The following is a 22,005-nucleotide window of genomic DNA, read 5'->3' as shown; positions in this document are numbered from 1 at the left end:
ACCCTGATAAGAACAGACTCACAGACATATTCTCAGACTCAAAAATAACGGAGATTCGTAGTAACATGGTGTAACCGCAGGAGTGCTGAAAAATCTTGAACCAAATTTCCTCAGAGAACTGACGCAAATCATGACAGAGATTTGAAAGAAAGAAAAACTTCCCGAAGACTGGAAATGCACCCTGATTCACGCATTGCATAAAATAAATCTACAATACGGATTTAAATAATATCGAGGAACCTCCCTTTTGCAAGATACATACAAACTTCTTTCAACGTGCTTCCTGCAAAGAATTCAGGAGCAACTCGATCACAAAACTGGCGAATATCAAGCTGGCCTCCGCACTGTCCGAAATTACATAAAGCAGATATTCAGTTTAAAAACAACATTCAAATAGGAACTGCACAGGAACAGTCCGATCAAGTGCTTCTTTGTGGACTTCAAGAAGGCGAATGATTCAGATGATCGGCATTCCTTTTTGTTACTGTCGAAGACTAATGAATCCACCCGAAAATCCTAAATCTCATCAGTCACTCACCAACACAACCTCCACAGCAAAGTTCTTGGGCGAGCTGTCAGAACCATTGCTGATCACAAGCGGTGTTCGGTAGGGCGATGGTCTGTCTCCTATCCTCTTTATTTCGATTTTGACAAAGTTATCCTAGTGTATGAGAAAGAACTTAAAAATCAAAACTATTGGAAAGCTATACGATTTGGAAGACCTAAAAATTATAACCAAATTTCTTAGACAATCTGGCAGTACTAGTAGACAAGGAGACGACAGCAATTCAATAGATAGGAATCCCCTGAAACACTTAGCCTCCACATATCCTACCGAAAAACCAAGTATATCTTCTCAAATCCTTGCTGAAAAACTGGTCACAAAATGTGGACGTATCGAGAGAATTCGATACTGCAAGTACTTAGGCGGAATCCTTGAACCTACAGGTGGAGGAAAAAATGGCCATAAAATTCGAATACAAAAACTTAGGACATCTTGCGGTAAAAGCCCATGTCCATTCACACAAATCATGCACTGTACCAGAGTTACCACGACTGAAGTCTTATAAGCCACCGAAACGCTTATACTTCACAGAAAACATGGTCTGGAAGATATCCTAAAAGAAGAACACAAAATCCTAAGAAAGGACTAGTCCCCAAAAAAACTATCGAATCTAGCGGCAGACATAAGAAAAAGAAGACTGAAATTTTATGGGCATATCAATAGACTCCCAACAACGAGGCTCACAAAATTGCGACGTACTAAGAACAACTCAAAATCATATCCTGGATCCAGCAGGTCAAAAAGGATTCAGAAAAGCCTGATACAAGCCCATCAGAAATTTTCAACACAAACTTATACAGACACTAAATTAGCAAATGGGAAGTACTGCCAGAGAATGAAGTCGCCAACAGATGAGTGACAAAATGGACTGAGGAAACAAAAAGAATCCACGGAGAAAAACTGAGAGCTGTTTAAAAACTCCGAAGACTGAAACATAACAGCATTGCGTGATCCGATAAGATCCATTTGCACCCAGTAGAGATAATAATAATAGTAATAATAATAATAATAATAATAAACCCCGTGGAGGCCCGGGAAAATAATAGCCCCCGGTATGTTCTGCCAGTCGTAAAAGGCGACGAAAAGAACAAACCACTAATAGGGCTAACCCCCCTTTTAGTGTGATTAGTTGGTTCAGGACAGAACTAATGAAGCCTCAGACAAGCGCTGTCATGGTCGGGGACGACGCTTGAACCCTACGCCCGTCCACAATGGTAACGACACTGCTAGCCACACGGAAAATGATTTAAATCCAAATAGAGGTGTTTTTCAGGATATGCTTCCTGCAACCACTCTAGAAGGAAAACAAAGACAGAGGATGAAATGGTCAGATGAGTTAACCGACATCTCATGTTCTGTTATTGCCAAGCAACAAACTTAGGAACCAACACAACTGGATACAGATCACAATTATACACAACATTTATTACCAGATACCCAGAATTAAAATTTTTAACAGAACAACGACTAGCTGATCAGATCCGTGTAATAATCATAAGAAACAGTATACCCCAATCAGAATTAGAAAACATCAAACAACAAGTACAACAAATACTGGAACAAAATAATGTGCAATCAGAAGAAGAAGAAAATACAGTAATGGACTCAAACATCCCGGAGAAAACAAACAAAGAACAACGCGTATCAATCAAACAATCAGAGGAAAACGTAATCTTAAGACAGCCACCAGAACAAGCACAAATAGAACACGAAGTGACACACATGTTAGATATAGAAGAAAAATTTCAGCTGACATATATAGAATACAAAGACACAAATACAGACATTAGAACATTCTGGCATAGACCACCAAATAACCCACAAGTCAAAACAACAATAACAACTATCAACACAATCATACACAACAAAATAAATGAAAATACAACTATGGAAGAGTTACAACTACTGGTTTATATAGGAGCACTCACTACACTAAATATACACACTAGGCAGAGATCAGAACCAACCAACACACAGAAGAAACCCACAAAACCAGCATGGCAACACAGGCTACAGATCAGAATAGAAAAAATCTTAGAAAAGACATTGGACAGCTAACACAATTTATAAGAAATGAAATATCAGACAAAAAACGAAAAAGGTTTGGTAAAATCTCACAACAAGAAGGGATAGAGCAATCAGATGAAAAGAAGCAGAGATTACAAGCATTGGCCAAACGACTTAGAAGATACAAAAAAAGTGAAAATAGAAGGAAACAAAACCAAACATTCAACACAAACCAAAAGAAATTTTGCCAGACAATAGATAACACACACATTAAAATAGACAATCCACCAAACATAACAGACATGGAACACTTCTGGAGCAACATATGGTCAAACCCGGTACAACATAACAGGCATGCACGGTGGATACAAGCAGAAACAGACACATAAAAGATGATACCACAATTGCCTGAAGTAATAATTTTGCAACATGAAGTCACCCGAGCAATTAATTCTACGCACAGTTGGAAAGCCCCTGGAAAAGATAAAATAGCAAATTTCTGGCTAAAGAAGTTCACCTCAACACATTCACATCTAACTAAATTATTTAACAGTTACATTGCAGACCCATACACATTCCCTGATACACTTACAAATGGAATAACTTATCTGAAACCTAATGATCAAGCAGACACAGCAAAACCAGCTAAATATCGCCCCATAACATGCCTACCAACAATATACAAAATATTAACTTCAGTCATTACACAGAAATTAATGATACATACAACACAGACCAACATTATAAATGAAGAACAAAAAGGCTATTGCAAAGGAGCACGAGGATGTAAAGAACAACTGATAATAGATGCAGAGGTGACATATCAAGCTAAAACTAAACAAAGGTCGCTACACTACGCATACATTGATTACCAAAAAGCTTTTGATAGTGTACCCCACTCATGGTTACTACAAATAATGGAAATATACAAAGTAGATCCTAAATTGATACAGTTCCTAAACATAGTAATGAAAAATTGGAAAACCACACTTAATATCCAAACAAATTCAAATAATATCACATCACAGCCAATTCAGATTAAGCGTGGAATATACCAAGGAGACTCATTAAGTTCTTTCTGGTTCTGCGTTGCTCTGAACCCACTATCCAACATGCTAAATAATACAAATTATGGATACAATATTATTGGACCATACCAACACAAAATCACACATTTGCTATACATGGATGATCTAAAACTACTTGCAGCAACAAATCAACAACTCAACAAATTACTAAAGATAACATAAGTATTCATAAATGATATAAATATGGCTTTTGGAACAGACAAATGTAAGAAAAATAGCATAGTCAAGGGAAAACACACTAAACAAGAAGATTACATATTGGATAACCACAGCGAATGCATAGAAGCGATGGAAAAAACAGATGCCTGTAAATATCTAGGATACAGACAAAAAATAGGAATAGATAATACAACTATTAAAGAAGAACTAAAAGAAAAATATAGACAAAGACTAACAAAAATACTGAAAACAGAATTGACAGCAAGAAACAAGACAAAAGCTATAAATACTTATGCTATACCAATATTGACCTACTCATTTGGAGTAGTGAAATGGAATAACACAGACCTAGAAGCACTCAATACACTTACACGATCACAATGCCACAAATATAGAATAAATCACATACATTCAGCAACAGAAAAATTCACATTAAGCAGAAAGGAAGAAGGAAGGGGATTTATCGACATAAAAAACCTACATTACGGACAGGTAGACAATTTAAGAAAATTCTTTGTAGAACGAGCAGAAACTAGCAAAACACACAAAGCAATCGCTTATATAAAAACATCGGCTACACCATTGCAATTTCATAACCACTTCTACAACCCTTTAGATCACATAACATCAACAGATACGAAGAAAGTAAATTGGAAAAAGAAAACACTACATGGCAAGCACCCGTATCATCTAACACAGCCACAAATCGATCAAGACGCATCCAACACATGGCTAAACAAGGCAATATATACAAAGTGGCTCTGAGCACTATGGGACGTAACATCTTAGGTCATCAGTCCCCTAGAACTTAGAACTACTTAAACCTAACTAACCTAAGGACATCACACAACACCCAGCCATCACGAGGCAGAGAAAATCCCTGACCCCGCCGGGAATCGAACCCGGGAACCCGGGCATGGGAAGCGAGAACGCTACCGCACGACCACGAGATGCGGGCCAATATATACAGTGAGACGGAAGGATTCATCATTACAAAACAGGATCAAACAATAAACATCTCAGATATTACAGCAAGCATATTATTAAAGATCACAATACCACAACAGATAAATGCAGAGTTTGGAAACAACAAATAGAAACAGTAGACCACATCACAAGCGGATGTACAATACTAGCAAATACAGAATACCCCAGAAGACATGAGAATGTAGCAAAAATAATACATCAACAACTTGTCACACAACATAATCTAATAAAACAACACGTTCCCACATACAAGTATGCACCACAAAATGTACTGGAGAATGATGAATACAAATTATACTGGAACAGAACCATTATAACAGATAAAACAACACCACATAACAAACCTGACATCATACTCACCAATAAAAAGAAGAAATTAACACAACTAATCGAAATATCCATACCAATACAACAAATATACAGAAGAAAACAGGACAAAAAATTGAAAAATACATCCAACTGGCTGAGGAAGTCAAGGACATGTGGCATCAGGATAAAGTTGACATTATACCAACTATACTATCAACTACAGGAGTCATACCACACAATATCCACCAGTACATAAACGCAATTCAGCTACATCCAAACGTATATATACAACTACAGAAATCTGTAATTATTGATACATGTTCAATTACACGAAAGTTCTTAAATGCAATGTAACATATACCGTACAGTTAAAAGGAAGTCACGCTTGCTCAAGGCCCGCGTCACTTTCTATTTTTAACCAGACATAACGTCTGAGAAAGGAAAGAAAATAATAATAATAATAATAATAATAATGAAGATAAGAATAGTACACCTACATCTAAATCTACATGGTTACTCTGCAAATCACATTTAAGTGCCTGACAGAGGGTTCATTGAACCACCTTCACAATTCTATATTATGCCAGTTTCGTATAGCACGCGGAAAGAACGAACACCTATATCTTTCCGTACGATCCCTGATTTCCCTTATTTAATCGTGGTGATCGTTTCTCCCTATGTAGGTTGGTGTCAACAAAATATTTTCGCATTCGGAGGAGAAAGTTGGTGATTGGAATTTCGTGAGAAGATTCCTCCGCAACGAAGAACGCCTTTGTTTTAATGATGTCCATACCAAATCCTGTATCATTTCAGTGACACTCTCCCCAATTTCACGATAATACAAAACGTGCTGCCCTTCTTTGAACTTTTTCGATGTACTCCGTTAATCCTATCTGGTAAGGATCCCACACCGCACAGCAATATTCTAAAAGACGACGGACAAGGGTAGTGTAGGCAGTATGGTCGTAGACAATCATGACGTGCATCGTTTCGTTTTACCATTCAGTCAATCTGCTACGATTAACTAACTACGCACCGACGAGTTTTCATAAATATAATCCAAGTTTCTTTCCCAGCGACTATCAGGCAAACGGAATGTATACGCGCCCAAGTGTCTTTTATTCATAATGCATGCTGCAGAAGATTTATTACGTTTTGAATGCTTTTATGATATTGTCAAGGAGAATTTCAGGAAGAGAGCGCCTGAACAATAATACGAAACGATATACGTTACAGTTATCTACTTATTCGAAATCTAAGAACTAGTGACTTGAACCCGTTTGCAAGAGTTGAGCTTCAACCAATGTGATAAGGGCACTGAAAGGGATGGTTGATTAAATGTAGCCTTCTCTTGCCGGAATTCAGTAATATAACTGAAAGATGATCTCAGTGTTGGTACTGCTGTTGTTTTGTAGACCGAATAATCGACTTTCCGTGATCTTCGCTCTTCAGCTAGACTGTGATTAATTTATTATTGTTATTATTATTGTTGTTATTATTATTATTATTATTATTATTATTATTATGTTTTGCGGAAGTCGAAGCCATCCCACGTGGGTGGACTAAACAGATGACTTCCAAGCGACACGATTTAAAGCATAAAATCTGTCACACCTACTCTGGTAAAGTAACTACACATCAGCGGAATAGAGAGATGTTTTCTGTTTGGTACACCCCTCTTGCGATAAAGAAGAAAAAGAAAAAAAACCTATTTTAACACGGAATCGAAACTCTATCCCTTTATACAGAGAGCCTACGAGTAGACCTTTTTTTCTGTTTACAAGCCTCCCTCTTCTTCGTCAACCCTTCCTTGCACTCACCAATCTTTCTCTTCTCGATGCGGCTTCAGCCGCCGTTAAATTAAATTTTCTCATCTCCAAGAAAATAAATTTGTGTTTGGTCGATTATCAAGCAGAAAAATTGCAATAAACATAAATACTTGCTTCTTCATAAAAACGTAATTACTTCTCGATAAAATAATGAATTGCTTCTTTAGTTAAATAAATGCCTTAAATGAAATAAATTTTTCTTCATAAAATAATTGGATCTTCATAAAAGGATCTCTTTTTTGTTAGTGTTCTTTAAAAAAGAAAATAAAATAAATAATGTAATATATTTGATCCTGCATTAAATTATCAAGTTTCTCAGAGAAAAAATATAGAAAATGTACATAAATAAACTGCGTCTTCTTTGAATGTTATTTATGTCGTCCGGTGCGGACTTCGGTAGGAGAACTACACAGTTTTCGGTGTTTACTGAAGGTCCCACTTTATATTGACTATAATCGGTATCTTCTGTCTCAATGTTCGTTTTCAAGTTTTCAATCTATGAGACAGTCTCGTTTTCCGTTTAAAGGCACAGATGGGAGCAGGAATTCCGCACCGTGTGAAGAGGTTGGGGTTGGGTTGTTTGGGGGAAGAGACCAAACAGCGAGGTCATCGGTCTCATCGGATTAGGGAAGGACGGGGAAGAAGTCGACCGTGCCCTTTCAAAGGAACCATCCCGGCATTTGCCTGGAGCGATTTAGGGAAATCACGGAAAACCTAAATCAGGATGGCCGGATGCGGGATTGAACCGTCGTCCTCCCGAATGCGAGTCCAGTGTGCTAACCACTGCGCCACCTCGCTCGGTCGTGTGAAGAGGAATGGGCGCTTTGCGTTGACAGGGACACAAAATTTAAATACGCTGCGCATTTGTGTTTTCCCAGGAAATGAAACCGCTAGCGCATTACCTGTTAAGTGCGAAATTGCTGACTGGAAAAAAGCCGAATCAAAGTGTATTTACTTCAACCAATGTGTTAAATATACCGTACAGTACTGATGGAGCACGTTGGGAGAAACGACACGGAACTATTTGAGTTTCTGATAGCTTTTATACACTCCTGGAAATTGAAATAAGAACACCGTGAATTCATTGTCCCAGGAAGGGGAAACTTTATTGACACATTCCTGGGGTCAGATACATCACATGATCACACTGACAGAACCACAGGCACATAGACACAGGCAACAGAGCATGCACAATGTCGGCACTAGTACAGTGTATATCCACCTTTCGCAGCAATGCACGCTGCTATTCTCCCATGGAGACGATCGTAGAGATGCTGGATGTAGTCCTGTGGAACGGCTTGCCATGCCATTTCCACCTGGCGCCTCAGTTGGACCAGCGTTCGTGCTGGACGTGCAGACCGCGTGAGACGACGCTTCATCCAGTCCCAAACATGCTCAATGGAGGACAGATCCGGAGATCTTGCTGGCCAGGGTAGTTGACTTACACCTTCTAGAGCACGTTGGGTGGCACGGGATACATGCGGACGTGCATTGTCCTGTGGGAACAGCAAGTTCCCTTGCCGGTCTAGGAATGGTACAACGATGGGTTCGATGACGGTTTGGATGTACCGTGCACTATTCAGTGTCCCCTCGACGATCACCAGTGGTGTACGGCCAGTGTAGGAGATCGCTCCCCACACCATGATGCCGGGTGTTGGCCCTGTGTGCCTCGGTCGTATGCAGTCCTGATTGTGGCGCTCACCTGCACGGCGCCAAACACGCATACGACCATCATTGGCACCAAGGCAGAAGCGACTCTCATCGCTGAAGACGACACGTCTCCATTCGTCCGTCCATTCACGCCTGTCGCGACACCACTGGAGGCGGGCTGCACGATGTTGGGGCGTGAGCGGAAGACGGCCTAACGGTGTGCGGGACCATAGCCCAGCTTCATGGAGACGGTTGCGAATGGTCCTCGCCGATACCCCAGGAGCAACAGTGTCCCTACTTTGCTGGGAAGTGGCGGTGCGGTCCCCTACGGCACTGCGTAGGATCCTACGGTCTTGGCGTGCATCCGTGCGTCGCTGCTGTCCGGTCCCAAGTCGACGGGCACGTGCACCTTCCGCCGACCACTGGCGACAACATCGATGTACTGTGGAGACCTCACGCCCCACGTGTTGAGCAATTCGGCGGTGCGTCCACCCGGCCTCCCGCATGCCTACTATACGCCCTCGCTCAAAGTACGTCAACTGCACATACGGTTCACGTCCACGCTGTCGCGGCATGCTACCAGTGTTCAAGACTGCGATGGAGCTCCGTATGCCACGGCAAACTGGCTGACACTGACGGCGGCGGTGCACAAATGCTGCGCAGCTAGCGCCATTCGACGGCCAACACCGCGGTTCCTGGTGTGTCCGCTGTGCCGTGCGTGTGATCATTGCTTGTACATCCCTCTCGCAGTGTCCGGAGCAAGTATGGTGGGTCTGACACACCGGTGTCAATGTGTTCTTTTTTCCATTTCCAGGAGTGTAGTTTGTCTTACTCGGCACCGCAACGCATCTGCAATTCTTTAACTACCTTTGTAGCCATTTTGCACACTAATCTTACCTGACTTGCAACCATGGCTTCACTAGAACACAGCAGACAATGCATTAGACTCGTCCAGAACAAGTTACCTGTCACGCCTGACATAAGACGCTCGCGCAATTTGCATTGCGCGCTGTTGGAAAACACCTTCACTATTTTGTCACTGTTCACGGGACGACGCACTACGTGCGGCGCATTACGTACCATGTGGCGCAAAATTACCGCTCCTAGGAAAACCCCTTTTTGTCATTCCTTTTCATTTTTTTACATTTACAAAGTGCAAAACAAGATATGTATGCCATTTCTGTTTGATTTAATAATACTCATAAGTATAAGCTTTCGTGTTTACAAGAACATGTTACACTGAAGCGCCAAAGACATTGATATAGGCGTGCGTATTCAAATACAGAGATATGTAAACAGGCAGAATACGGCGCTGCGGTGGGCAACTCCTATATAAGACAACAAGTGTCTGGCGCCGTTGTTAGATCAGTTACTGCTAGTACAGCGGCAGGTTATCAAGATTGAAGTGAGTCTGAACGTGGTGTTAATAGTCGGCGCATGAGCGATGGAACAGCATATCCGAGGTAGTGATGAAGTGGGGATTTTCCCGTATGTCCATTTCACGAGTGGCCCCTGAATATCAGGAATCCGGTAAAACACCAAATCTCCGACATCGCTGCAGCCGGTAAAAGGTCCTGCAGGAACGGGACTAACGAAGACTGAAGAGAATCGTTCAACGTGACAGAAGTGCAACCCTTTTGCAAAATGCTGCAAATTTCAGTGCTCGGCCATCAACAAGTGTCAGCGAGGGAACCATTCAACGAACCATCATAGATATGGGCTTTCGAAGACGAAGGCACACTCGTACACCCTTGATAACTCCACACCACAAAGCTTTACGTCTTGCCGGGGCCCGTCAATACCGACGTTGGACTGTTGATGGCTGGAAAATTGTTGCCTGGTCGGACGAGTCTCGTTTCAAATTGTGTCGAGCGGATGGGCGTGTACGGGTATGGAGACAACCTCATGAATCCATGGACCCTGCGTGTCAGCAGGGGACTGTTCAAGCTGGTGGAGGCTTTGTAATGATGTGGGGCGTGTGCAGTTGGAGTTATTGGGACCTCTGATACGTCTAAATACCACTCTGACGGGTGACACGCGCAGAAGCATCCTGTCTCATCACCTGCACCCATTCATGACCATTGTGCATTCCGACGGACTTGGGAAGTTCCAGCAGGACAATGCGACACCCCACACGTCCAGAATTTTACCGAGTGGCTCCAGGAACACTCTTCGGAGTTTTAATACTTTCGCTGGCCACGAAACTCTCCAGAAATGAACATTATTGAGCAACATGCTGTTCAGAAGAGATCTCCACCCCCTCCTATTCTTACGGATTTATGGACAGCGCTGCAGTATTCATGGTGTCAGTTGCCTCCAGCACTACTTCAGACAAAAGTCGAGTCCATTACTTCAGACGTTAATCAGTTCTCTCTTCCGTTTTATGTCCTGTTAGTTCAGCGTCCAGGGTGGTTTTGTCCTCTGTCTATTTGATATTCGTTCTGTTTGTGTATTCTGTAATATTTCAGTTAATTTGTGTGTCTTATAATGAGTACTGCCGGTTATGTTAGTTTAGTTCCTGTAGTACTTACATTCTCAATTTATTCAAATCCGCTTCGATGACAATGAGTCGATTGTCTGTAGCCCGCTATTTAACATTTTCATGAATGCCTGCAATAATGATGTTATGGTCAATAGTCGTGGCGTGTGGTATAACGGACAAGATGATGTTCATGTTTGTATTTCTGGCATTGGCTAAAGTTATATCTGTACTGGTCGTCACACCTGCGTATCCCATGTGTCAGTATGGTTGGTCTCCCCTGTCCAATATAAATGGATTATTTCTTGTATTACTTCATTAACAGCTTGTCGCCTGTTATCGGTTCTATCTGCATTCCACAATGTTAACCTTGCATTAATGTCTACGGATATCCATAACTTTGTACCTCGGGCAAAATGTTCTACATTTCCGACATATCCATGTGGAGATTTGTTGTGTGCGAATGCTGGACGTGTAGTAATGCTATCACCCAGGTTTATCTGTCACTGTTATCTCAATCGTTACTAAATGACTGTTATCTTAGCAACACTGTAATTTGTGTTCAGAACCAACGACTGCCGCCGTGGCCTTACGATCTAGAATGATAGTCGTGGCGTGTAGTGGAAGGCAAGTTAATTGCCCATTTCAGACCTACAGTTCTTGTAGATATAAAATGTCTGGTTTTATTCATCTACGAGTCGGGTTAATTTCGCAGCCGCTAAAATACACTCCTGGAAATTGAAATAAGAACACCGTGAATTCATTGTCCCAGGAAGGGGAAACTTTATTGACACATTCCTGGGGTCAGATACATCACATGATCACACTGACAGAACCACAGGCACATAGACACAGGCAACAGAGCATGCACAATGTCGGCACTAGTACAGTGTATATCCACCTTTCGCAGCAATGCAGGCTGCTATTCTCCCATGGAGACGATCGTAGAGATGCTGGATGTAGTCCTGTGGAACGGCTTGCCATGCCATTTCCACCTGGCGCCTCAGTTGGACCAGCGTTCGTGCTGGACGTGCAGACCGCGTGAGACGACGCTTCATCCAGTCCCAAACATGCTCAATGGGGGACAGATCCGGAGATCTTGCTGGCCAGGGTAGTTGACTTACACCTTCTAGAGCACGTTGGGTGGCACGGGATACATGCGGACGTGCATTGTCCTGTTGGAACAGCAAGTTCCCTTGCCGGTCTAGGAATGGTAGAACGATGGGTTCGATGACGGTTTGGATGTACCGTGCACTATTCAGTGTCCCCTCGACGATCACCAGTGGTGTACGGCCAGTGTAGGAGATCGCTCCCCACACCATGATGCCGGGTGTTGGCCCTGTGTGCCTCGGTCGTATGCAGTCCTGATTGTGGCGCTCACCTGCACGGCGCCAAACACGCATACGACCATCATTGGCACCAAGGCAGAAGCGACTCTCATCGCTGAAGACGACACGTCTCCATTCGTCCCTCCATTCACGCCTGTCGCGACACCACTGGAGGCGGGCTGCACGATGTTGGGGCGTGAGCGGAAGACGGCCTAACGGTGTGCGGAACCGTAGCCCAGCTTCATGGAGACGGTTGCGAATGGTCCTCGCCGATACCCCAGGAGCAACAGTGTCCCTAATTCGCTGGGAAGTGGCGGTGCGGTCCCCTACGGCACTGCATAGGATCCTACGGTCTTGGCGTGCATCCGTGCGTCGCTGCGGTCCGGTCCCAGGTCGACGGGCACGTGCACCTTCCGCCGACCACTGGCGACAACATCGATGTACTGTGGAGACCTCACGCCCCACGTGTTGAGCAATTCGGCGGTACGTCCACCCGGCCTCCCGCATGCCCACTATACGCCCTCGCTCAAAGTCCGACAACTGCACATACGGTTCACGTCCACGCTGTCGCGGCATGCTACCAGTGTTAAAGACTGCGATGGGGCTCCGTATGCCACGGCAAACTGGCTGACACTGACGGCGGCGGTGCACAAATGCTGCGCAGCTAGCGCCATTCGACGGCCAACACCGCGGTTCCTGGTGTGTCCGCTGTGCCGTGCGTGTGATCATTGCTTGTACAGCCCTCTCGCAGTGTCCGGAGCAAGTATGGTGGGTCTGACACACCGGTGTCAATGTGTTCTTTTTTCCATTTCCAGGAGTGTACGTACTCACCTTATTAAGAGTAACAGCCTCAGGGTTAGTTTCGTGTAGACAAAGCATTTTGTACCTGTTTGTTGCGGGTCAAAGAACACACTACTATCGTCTTTGACCATGTCTCTTTAAATTTCTTCTATAACTAGGTCAATCGATCTCTGCTTAGAAGCCTGACGAAGCAAGTCGCGGAGTTCAGCTGAATCTGCTGGTAAGTTCTGTGTACGCATTCGATCCGTCTGCTCCATCGTTGGGAAACAGATTGAATTTCCCTTTGCCTGGGACTGACGTATCAAAAGCCTGTGCACGGTCTGAAACATGTCTGCTCTCCAACCTACTTAATTTGAGGCTGGCTTCAAAAGTTAAGCCTCTTCTGTTGTTTTTTGTGAGACCGAGTTAACGAGCATTGCACTCTCATTTAAATATATGGCCGAAAGAGCCAGCCTTCAGGAATTGTGAAACGAACCCTGTCGTCCAAGACCGCATGCTACAACGAGATGGGGAAACTCACAGGCGTCTGTTGTCGATTGAGGCTTAAACGCTGCAGTGGGCGAGTGATACAGACGAGAACCTAGGTCATAGGGAAACCCAGTAGAAGGATTTTGTGGCCAAGGAGACGTAGCAGTGTTAAACATGGCGGACCTAAGATCGTCCATAGAAGGAAACATTTATGAAAACTATTTAATTCTGCAGTAATGCAGGGAACCAAGCCACAGTAATTTTAATCTGCCATCCTCCATAAATTTTCATGGCGATCCCAATAAAACTTGAATATTGATCATATCTATAATAGTTTAGGATTTACTATCAAAGTGGGATTAACACGTTTTGTAACAAAGACCTGAATGCTAAAATCTGAACGCTTTGGTCTATCTTAACGATCGACATTTCATATAGAAGCGTATTATTAAAATGACAAATATTGTAAATATCAACTTTGTAACTTTATTCGTTTAAAAGATATAGTAAATTTAAATTATCTGTATTTTCAGTTAAGCATCAGATCATCATTTCCTCCATACAAAACACATTGAACGCTGACAGCATGACACCTTATTCAACCATTAAGTAATAGAATATTTGTTGTAAAGTTTAGTGCATAATAGTTACTTTTGTTCTTTATTTGTTTATCAGAAAGCACATTGGAGCAAGGCTACTAGACGTGGCATTCAAAGCTAAGAAGGAAATTGTATTGTTTTTAATAAACATTTTTGGAACAACGATCAAAAAATTTTTAAAAAATTTTTCTTTTCAAAATTCAGTCTTGATCGCACCACGTATCTACAAGAACATAGGTGACCGCTTTCGGTCATATCACATGACCATCATCAGACCTGTAATTTAATTTAGAAAGTAATAGAAACCTTACTAGATTGACAATAAAATATGACAAAATGCTTATAAGGATAAAATACAATACGACTTGTTATACCCATGGCATCCTTCGAAGATGGTAGGTGGAGCACTCTTCTCAGCTGCTGTGTTGTCAAGTGGCGCCAGCAAGTGACGGGCATACGCTTAAATACAAAGATGCTCTGCCTACCTCTTCTCCCTCTACCTCACATCATCCAATCAGTGTAAAACGGGTTCACATAATCGTGAAAACGTAAAAAAATTATTAAGGGACACCAGAGAAAAGTTGACTCGCTCCTGAGCCAACAATAAAATCAGCCTTCAGAAAAAGTTAACGATGTACATCAGTTTTTCCAAAGGACAATGAATCTTACAGATATACAGTTTACGACAGCCGAAATGTCTCTATTAGACAAAGGCCTGGAATATAATTTAATACCACCATTAAATAATACTAATGTTAAGCATATAATTGCTGATGTCATAGCTACGAGTAAAATATCAGAGATAAATAAATCTGACGCATGCAAGATAGCCCAAAAAACTAAAGATCTGATTATCAAAGAGAAGATTAAATTACGGGGAAAAACCGAAAATAAAATACTTAGAAAAATTAACAATAAATTACTAGTCGGAAATACTATTGTGGTGAAAGCCGATAAAGGGACTACACTTGTTATCATTAAAGAAGAAGACTATATTTCTAAAACACTTTCGTTCTTTAGCGAAAATGAAATCTCGGAAATAAGTCAAGAACCCACCCCTAAGTTCCAGATGAAGATTAAAAAATTAGTAGATAACAATAACCATTTATTGACACCTGGGGAAAGAAATTCTATAAAAATAATGAATCCCCAACTACCAAAATTAAGGTCCCAGATCAAGTTGAACAAAGAAGTGAAGTCGATACGACCCATAGTTAATTATACGAGTTGCCTATCATATAAATTAAATATGAAACTTAATGAAATCTTGAAAGCATTTTATGTATATGAAGATAACTTTAGCATAAAAAATAGTTATGGACTAGCTCAGCAAATCCATAATATAGAGATTCTGGCTAATGCTAATTTTGCCTCATTGGACATTAAAAATCCATACACAAATATACCTATTAATGAGACGATCAACATAATTGAAGACAGTTTATTACAACATAAGGTTATGATTTACGATGAAATAATGGAATTTATAGAATTACTTAAATGTACCCTTAATTACAATTATTTCTACTTTAATACTAAAATCTACTATCCAAAAGATGGCTTAGCGATGGGTAATTCTTTAGCTGGCACAGTCGCAGATATTTTTGTAAACCACATTGAAATAATTTTTTTTAAATAACCAGATATTGCAAACAAAATTTTGTATTGTAAATGGTATGTAGATGATACTTTAATACTTTATAATGGTCCAAAAGATGAAATCGATAGGTATACTACAAAATTGAACTCGGTACATCCAAAACTACAATTTACAGTTGAACATGAAAATCAAAAACGTATTAACTACCTGGATCTCGTTATATCCAATAACAATGGCAAACATTACTTCGCCATATACAGAAGATTTACAGCTGCTGATGTCATTATTAATTCTAGGTCATGTCATCCTGACAAATATAAAAAAGCATTTTTAAGTCAATGATACACCGGATGCTAAAATTACCTCTTGAAGAAAATGAGATAAAAAAGGAAACAACTGTTCTAAAACAGATTGCGAAGACAAATTCTTCTGATATGCGTCAAGTTGACATTTTCTTTAATAAAATGCAACAATCACAAAGTACACCACTAATAGGTGCTCATAAATACACAAAAATGACGTACCTGGGGAACATATCAGATAGGATCAGTAATTTATTCAAGAATTCCGAAATAACAATAGCATTTGAAACTAACAATACTTTGCAAAATAAATTAAGACATACTGTAGGTAATGATAACGATAGATTTCTGAGATCAGGGGTTTACAAGATCCAATGAGGTGATTGTAGAAAAATATACATTGGCCAAACAGGCCGGAGCTTTACTATACGATACAAAGAACACGCATCAGGTACTACACGAGCAAAATCACTCTTCGGCCATCACATAACTTTTAATAAGCATGCCGAAGGGACGGTACAACAGAATTTACAAGTCTTTCATTACACTAATAAAGGCTTATTATTAAATATTTTGGAGGAGATCGAGATATATGCCCATTATAGACATGAACCGTCAGTGCTTCTCAATGAACAATTGGATTTTCGTGAAAAACATTTTTATGACCTCTTTGACGAAATTCTGTAAATACGTATGTACTCTTTTGTTCAGAAAATCATAGGACCCAGTTGTATCCATGGCAGAAATGTACCTTATAACAGTACGTAAATATTTATATCACAATCTTAAACTTCCAACTAGAAATATTACGAAATATGACTCCATTATTAATAAATAAGTTTTATGACATTTTAAAAAGTGTATGTAATATCATAGCACTCTGCAGCTGATCATTCCATTTATCACCAGTGGCAAATAAAGTTAATATAAGACAGACAGACTGAATATAGCATAGGTGTATACTTGCAGTCGAGTCACAACTAACATATCGATATGATGCCGCAATGCCAAAGACCTTCACAACATCGTTGACTTTGAAACCATTGTGGTAGTACAACCTTAGCCCATAGAGGGCACACTGAGTATACAGTGTCTGTAATGTTATTTTAAAGCTTTTAATTGATATTTTACACAATATTTAAGTAGTTCCATGGTTGTAAAGAGATATTTTATACATAACTAGTTTTATGTTTTTATTGTACTTTGTTTTTTCACGTTTTGACGAATATGTGAACCCGGTTTACACAGACTGGTTGATGTGAGGTAGAGGGAGAAGAGGTAGGCGGAGCATCTTCTATTAAAGCATATGGCCGGCACTTGCTGGCACCAGTTGACATCACAGCAGCTGAGAAGAGTTCTCCATCTACCATCTTCGAAGTATGCTATAGGTATAACAAGTCATATTGTATTTCATCCTTATAAGCATTTTGTGATATTTTATCTAATAAGGTTTATATTACTTTCTAAATTAAATTACAAGTCTGATGATGGTCATGTGATATGACCGAAACTGGTCACCTATGTTCTTGTAGCATACGTGGTGTGATCAAGACTGAATTTTAAAAAGAAAATTTTTTTTTTAAATTGTATTGGTTTTATGTAAAAGAATTTAACGTTTATTATGTAATGGATATTATTGTTATTTTATTTAGAACGTGAAAGTGGTGAAGCTTTGATTATTTAAATACATTAAAATGTAAAATAATGTAGAATAAGCTGTAGCCAATGAGATGGACGGCTTCAGGAAAGGGAACTGCCCTAGTCAGTTGAGCGGCGATGCTCGGCACGCCGGAAACACGGCCGGGGACGGGCAAAGCCTGTGCTGGAGCAGACGCGAAAACGCACAGTTCTGATCTAGACACCAAAGAGTACAGTTCGGATTGAGACGCGAAAGCGGACAGTCGGTCTTTAGGCAGCTAGGAAGTGAAACAACTTAGAAAATTTCGCGTTGTGTGGTGTGAACTCTAACAATTCGCTTAGTTAACGAGGTGGACTTGTAATTCGCGATGACATTGTGAATGATCGAACTGTGTCAAATGGATATGCGCTCGAGTGAAACAGTAACTCTAAATACGACCACTATCACTATTAGTTTCCTTTCGAAATAAACATTATTCTAACCAAAAGGCAACTGTGTGGCCTACATCATATATGGGTCGTTAATTTAGCTCTCGATATTATTATTACTGTTGTATGTTATGTTAACTTCGTATTTCGCAAACTTGCAATGAGCCAGACAATTTAACCAAAGAGTCAAAAGTGTCTAATTTAGGGCGTGTAATGCGACAAGTGCGGTTCAACCCCTAGACGAGTTTGAGCCAAGACATTTCGACGAAGAGGAAACGCATATGAGCCCGAACATCTTTGGGGATGTTAGCTCGCATGAGTCGTGCATGTTTACATCATTGTGATTTAAATCTTGCATCCTGTTGACACCCACAATGTGTTTATCTTCTTCGCATCGCGTTGTTCATCGCTGCAGTGCTCTGAGTTTCTTGGCAACCATGGGAACTATTTATTTGTCCTACTTACAATGAGAAGTTGCGAATAGATCTGGAATTCAATGCAGGACATAGGCGCCAAGTCTGGTCATCAGAAACTTTACGCTATCAGCTATCCCACGCTTGCCAGCCAGAAAGATTCGAAAAAGGTGAGGTCGATTAGGGATAGCTGTTCCACCGACATCGAGGTCATTAGAGATGAAATGTTTTTGTTAAGGTTGGGAAGAAAATCGACGGCGCCCTTTGAAAGGAACCACCTCGGCATTTTGTCTGGAAATTTTTAGGGATATCACGCAAAACCTTAACCTCCATGGCCGGACGCCGATTTTAACCGTCGATATTTCGAATGAGAGTCCAGTGTTATAGCCACGTCACTTCGCTCGGCATATGGATTCGGAGCGACTACCTATGGAATGAGCGCCAGCGCGCGCGGTGACGAGTATGTTTTGGATTTATGTGTATGGAGAAACATTGACCTCTTGGTCAAGCCGGAGTTTAATCTCCACCGACTCCCATCATTAAATAAACGATCGAGAGCAGTTCTACAGCGAAGCGAGGTCGCTGTAATTGCAGTGTCCTTTGCCGACTACCGTATCTGTTGTCCGTTTGAGAATATCCACGTGGTACAGGACTGTTCCAGAGCATCGAATCTTAACTCGTATAAATTTCAGATGCCTAGTATATCATTTCATAATTCATTTCATTTGTAATAAGGCGAAACGGCTTGTCTTAATTTCATATCACAATAAGCGTAACTCGTGGTGCCCTCGAGTGTGAGGCAAGTGAAGCATCACGACCGCTGAACATGTAATCGAACTTCTTCCATCTCCTATATGAGCGCATAAGCTCAAGATCCCTACCCTTTTTCCTGCTTAACTGTAAATCTTAATTGTCACCTAATCTTTGTATACCAAGAATCATTTACTTTGTTCCTATATCACATAGCATCCTCTCCAACACTTTCCACATACAAATTCCTTACCTATAACTACCTTGAACCCCTCCACGATCATCGTCAGTGCACAGTAAAACGCACTGCACCAACTATGCATCATATATGTTGTTGTTGTTGTTGTTGTGGTCTTCAGTCCTTAGACTGGTTTGATGCAGCTTTCCATGCTACTCTATCCTGTGCAAGCTTCTTCATCTCCCAGTACCTACTGCAGCCTATATCCTTCGGAATCTGCTTAGTGTATTCATCTCTTGGTCTCCCTCTACGATTTTTACCCTCCACGCTGCCCTCCAATGCTAAGTTGGTGATCCCTTGATGCCTCAGAACATGTCCTACCAACCGGTCCCTTTTTCTTATCAAGTTGTGCCACAAACTCCTCTTCTCCCCAATTCTATTCAATACCTACTCATTAGTTATGTGATCTACCCATATAATCTTCAGCATTCTTCTGTAGCACCACATTTCGAAAGCTTCTATTCTCTTCTTGTCCAAACTATTTATCGTCCATGTTTCACTTCCATACATGGCTACACTCAATACAAATACTTTCAGAAACGACTTCCTGACATTTAAATCTATCCTCGATGTTAACAAATTTCTCTTCTTCAGAAACGCTTTCCTTGCCATTGCCAGTCACCATTTTATAACCTCTCTACTTCGACCATCATCAGTTACTTTGCTCCCCAAATAGCAAAACTCCTTTACCACTTTAATTGTCTCATTTCCTAATGTAATTCCCTCAGCATCACCCGCCTTAATTCGACTACATTCCATAATCCTCGATTTCCTTTTTATTTTCTACATCCCCCTTTCAAGACACTGTCCATTCCGTTCAACTGCTCTTCCAAGTCCTTTGCTGTCTCTGACAGAATTACATTGTCATCGGCGAACCTCAAAGTTTTTATTTCTTCTCCATGGATTTTAATACCTACTCCGAATTTTTCTTTTGTTTCCTTTACTGCTTGCTCAATATACAGATTGAATAACATCGGGGATAGGCTACAACCCTGACTCACTCCCTTCCCAACCACTGCTTCCCTTTCATACCTCTCGAGTCTTATAACTGCCATCTGGTTTCTGTACAAATTGTAAATAGCCTTTCGCTCCCTGCCTCCTTTATAATTTGAAAGAGAGTATTCCAGTCAACATTGTCAAAAGCTTTCTCCAAGTCTACAAATGCTAGAAACGTAGGTTTGCCTTTCCCTAATCTTTCTTCTAAGATAAGTCGTAAGGTCAGTATTGCCTCACGTGTTCCAACATTTCTACGGAATCCAAACTGATCTGCCCCGAGGTGATATACACTGCCCAATTACATTAATGTGCCCACTGACAAAACCCTGAATAGCGCAAAACGTGCAGAAAAAGTCACTGAGGTTCAGGAAGGTACCGAAGAGACGCTGAGCCAACCGACTCCAGTGTCTTGGCCAGTTCGTTATGTTTCTAGGTTGAGGATTCATGGCGCAAACAGCCAGATCGATTGGGTTCAAATCCGGGGAGTTTGGTCACCACGAGAGTATGGTAAATTCATCCTATTAGTGTTCTTCGAACCACGTACGTACATTGCGAGCTGTGTGATATGTCGAACTGTCCTGCTGGTAGATGCTATCGTTGCGTGGAGAAACAAACTGCAAGCAGTTGTGAACATCATCCCCAAAGATAGATTCATAATTGTGTTGATCCACTGTGGCTTCCAGAATGACGAGATCACTCGGGGAATGCCACGAAAACATTCCGCAGACCACAGCACTCCCTCCCGGTTGCAGCGTGTTAACTTTCAGACAGATGCCACCTATCGGCACTCAGTGAACGCCCGGTTGCGAATAGGAGAGCAAATTCTAGTCTTCGTCGTCGACGAACAGCAGTCAGCGTGGGGGCATGAACCAGGCGCCTGCTGCAGTGGCCTAACGTTCGCTGAACGGTCGTTGAGGAGACACTGTTGGTAGCCTCTTGGTCCATCTGAGCGCTCAATTGTTCAACAGTTGCACGTCTATTCGCCCGTATCCATCTCTGCAGCCGTCGTTCGCCCCTGTTATCTATGGTCGTGGTGCACCAGAGATGCCTCGGCGCCGGTTTTAGACAGGGCCATTTTCCATGTACGTAATACTTTAACGACGATGGCAAGCGAACTGTTTACAACTTTAGCCGTTTCGGAAATGCTTCCATCCTTGGGCCGAAAGCCAATGATCGTGCCCTTTACGACGTCAGTTGGTCCCGTTGAAACGTCCCCTTAGAAAAATTTATGAACGATTGTGCTGATAAACCTCCTACGTCATTTGATGTTCAAACAGCTGAGCAAAACTGAACGTACTCAGACATTTCGCTCTTTACCTATTCTGATCAACACTAAACTGACCCACAATATTTTTTAGCGCAACGCAATC

The sequence above is a fragment of the Schistocerca nitens genome, chromosome 3 (genome assembly GCF_023898315.1).
Source record: "Schistocerca nitens isolate TAMUIC-IGC-003100 chromosome 3, iqSchNite1.1, whole genome shotgun sequence".
Taxonomy (NCBI): Eukaryota; Metazoa; Arthropoda; class Insecta; order Orthoptera; family Acrididae; genus Schistocerca; species Schistocerca nitens.
Note: the sequence above shows the minus strand (reverse complement) of the source record.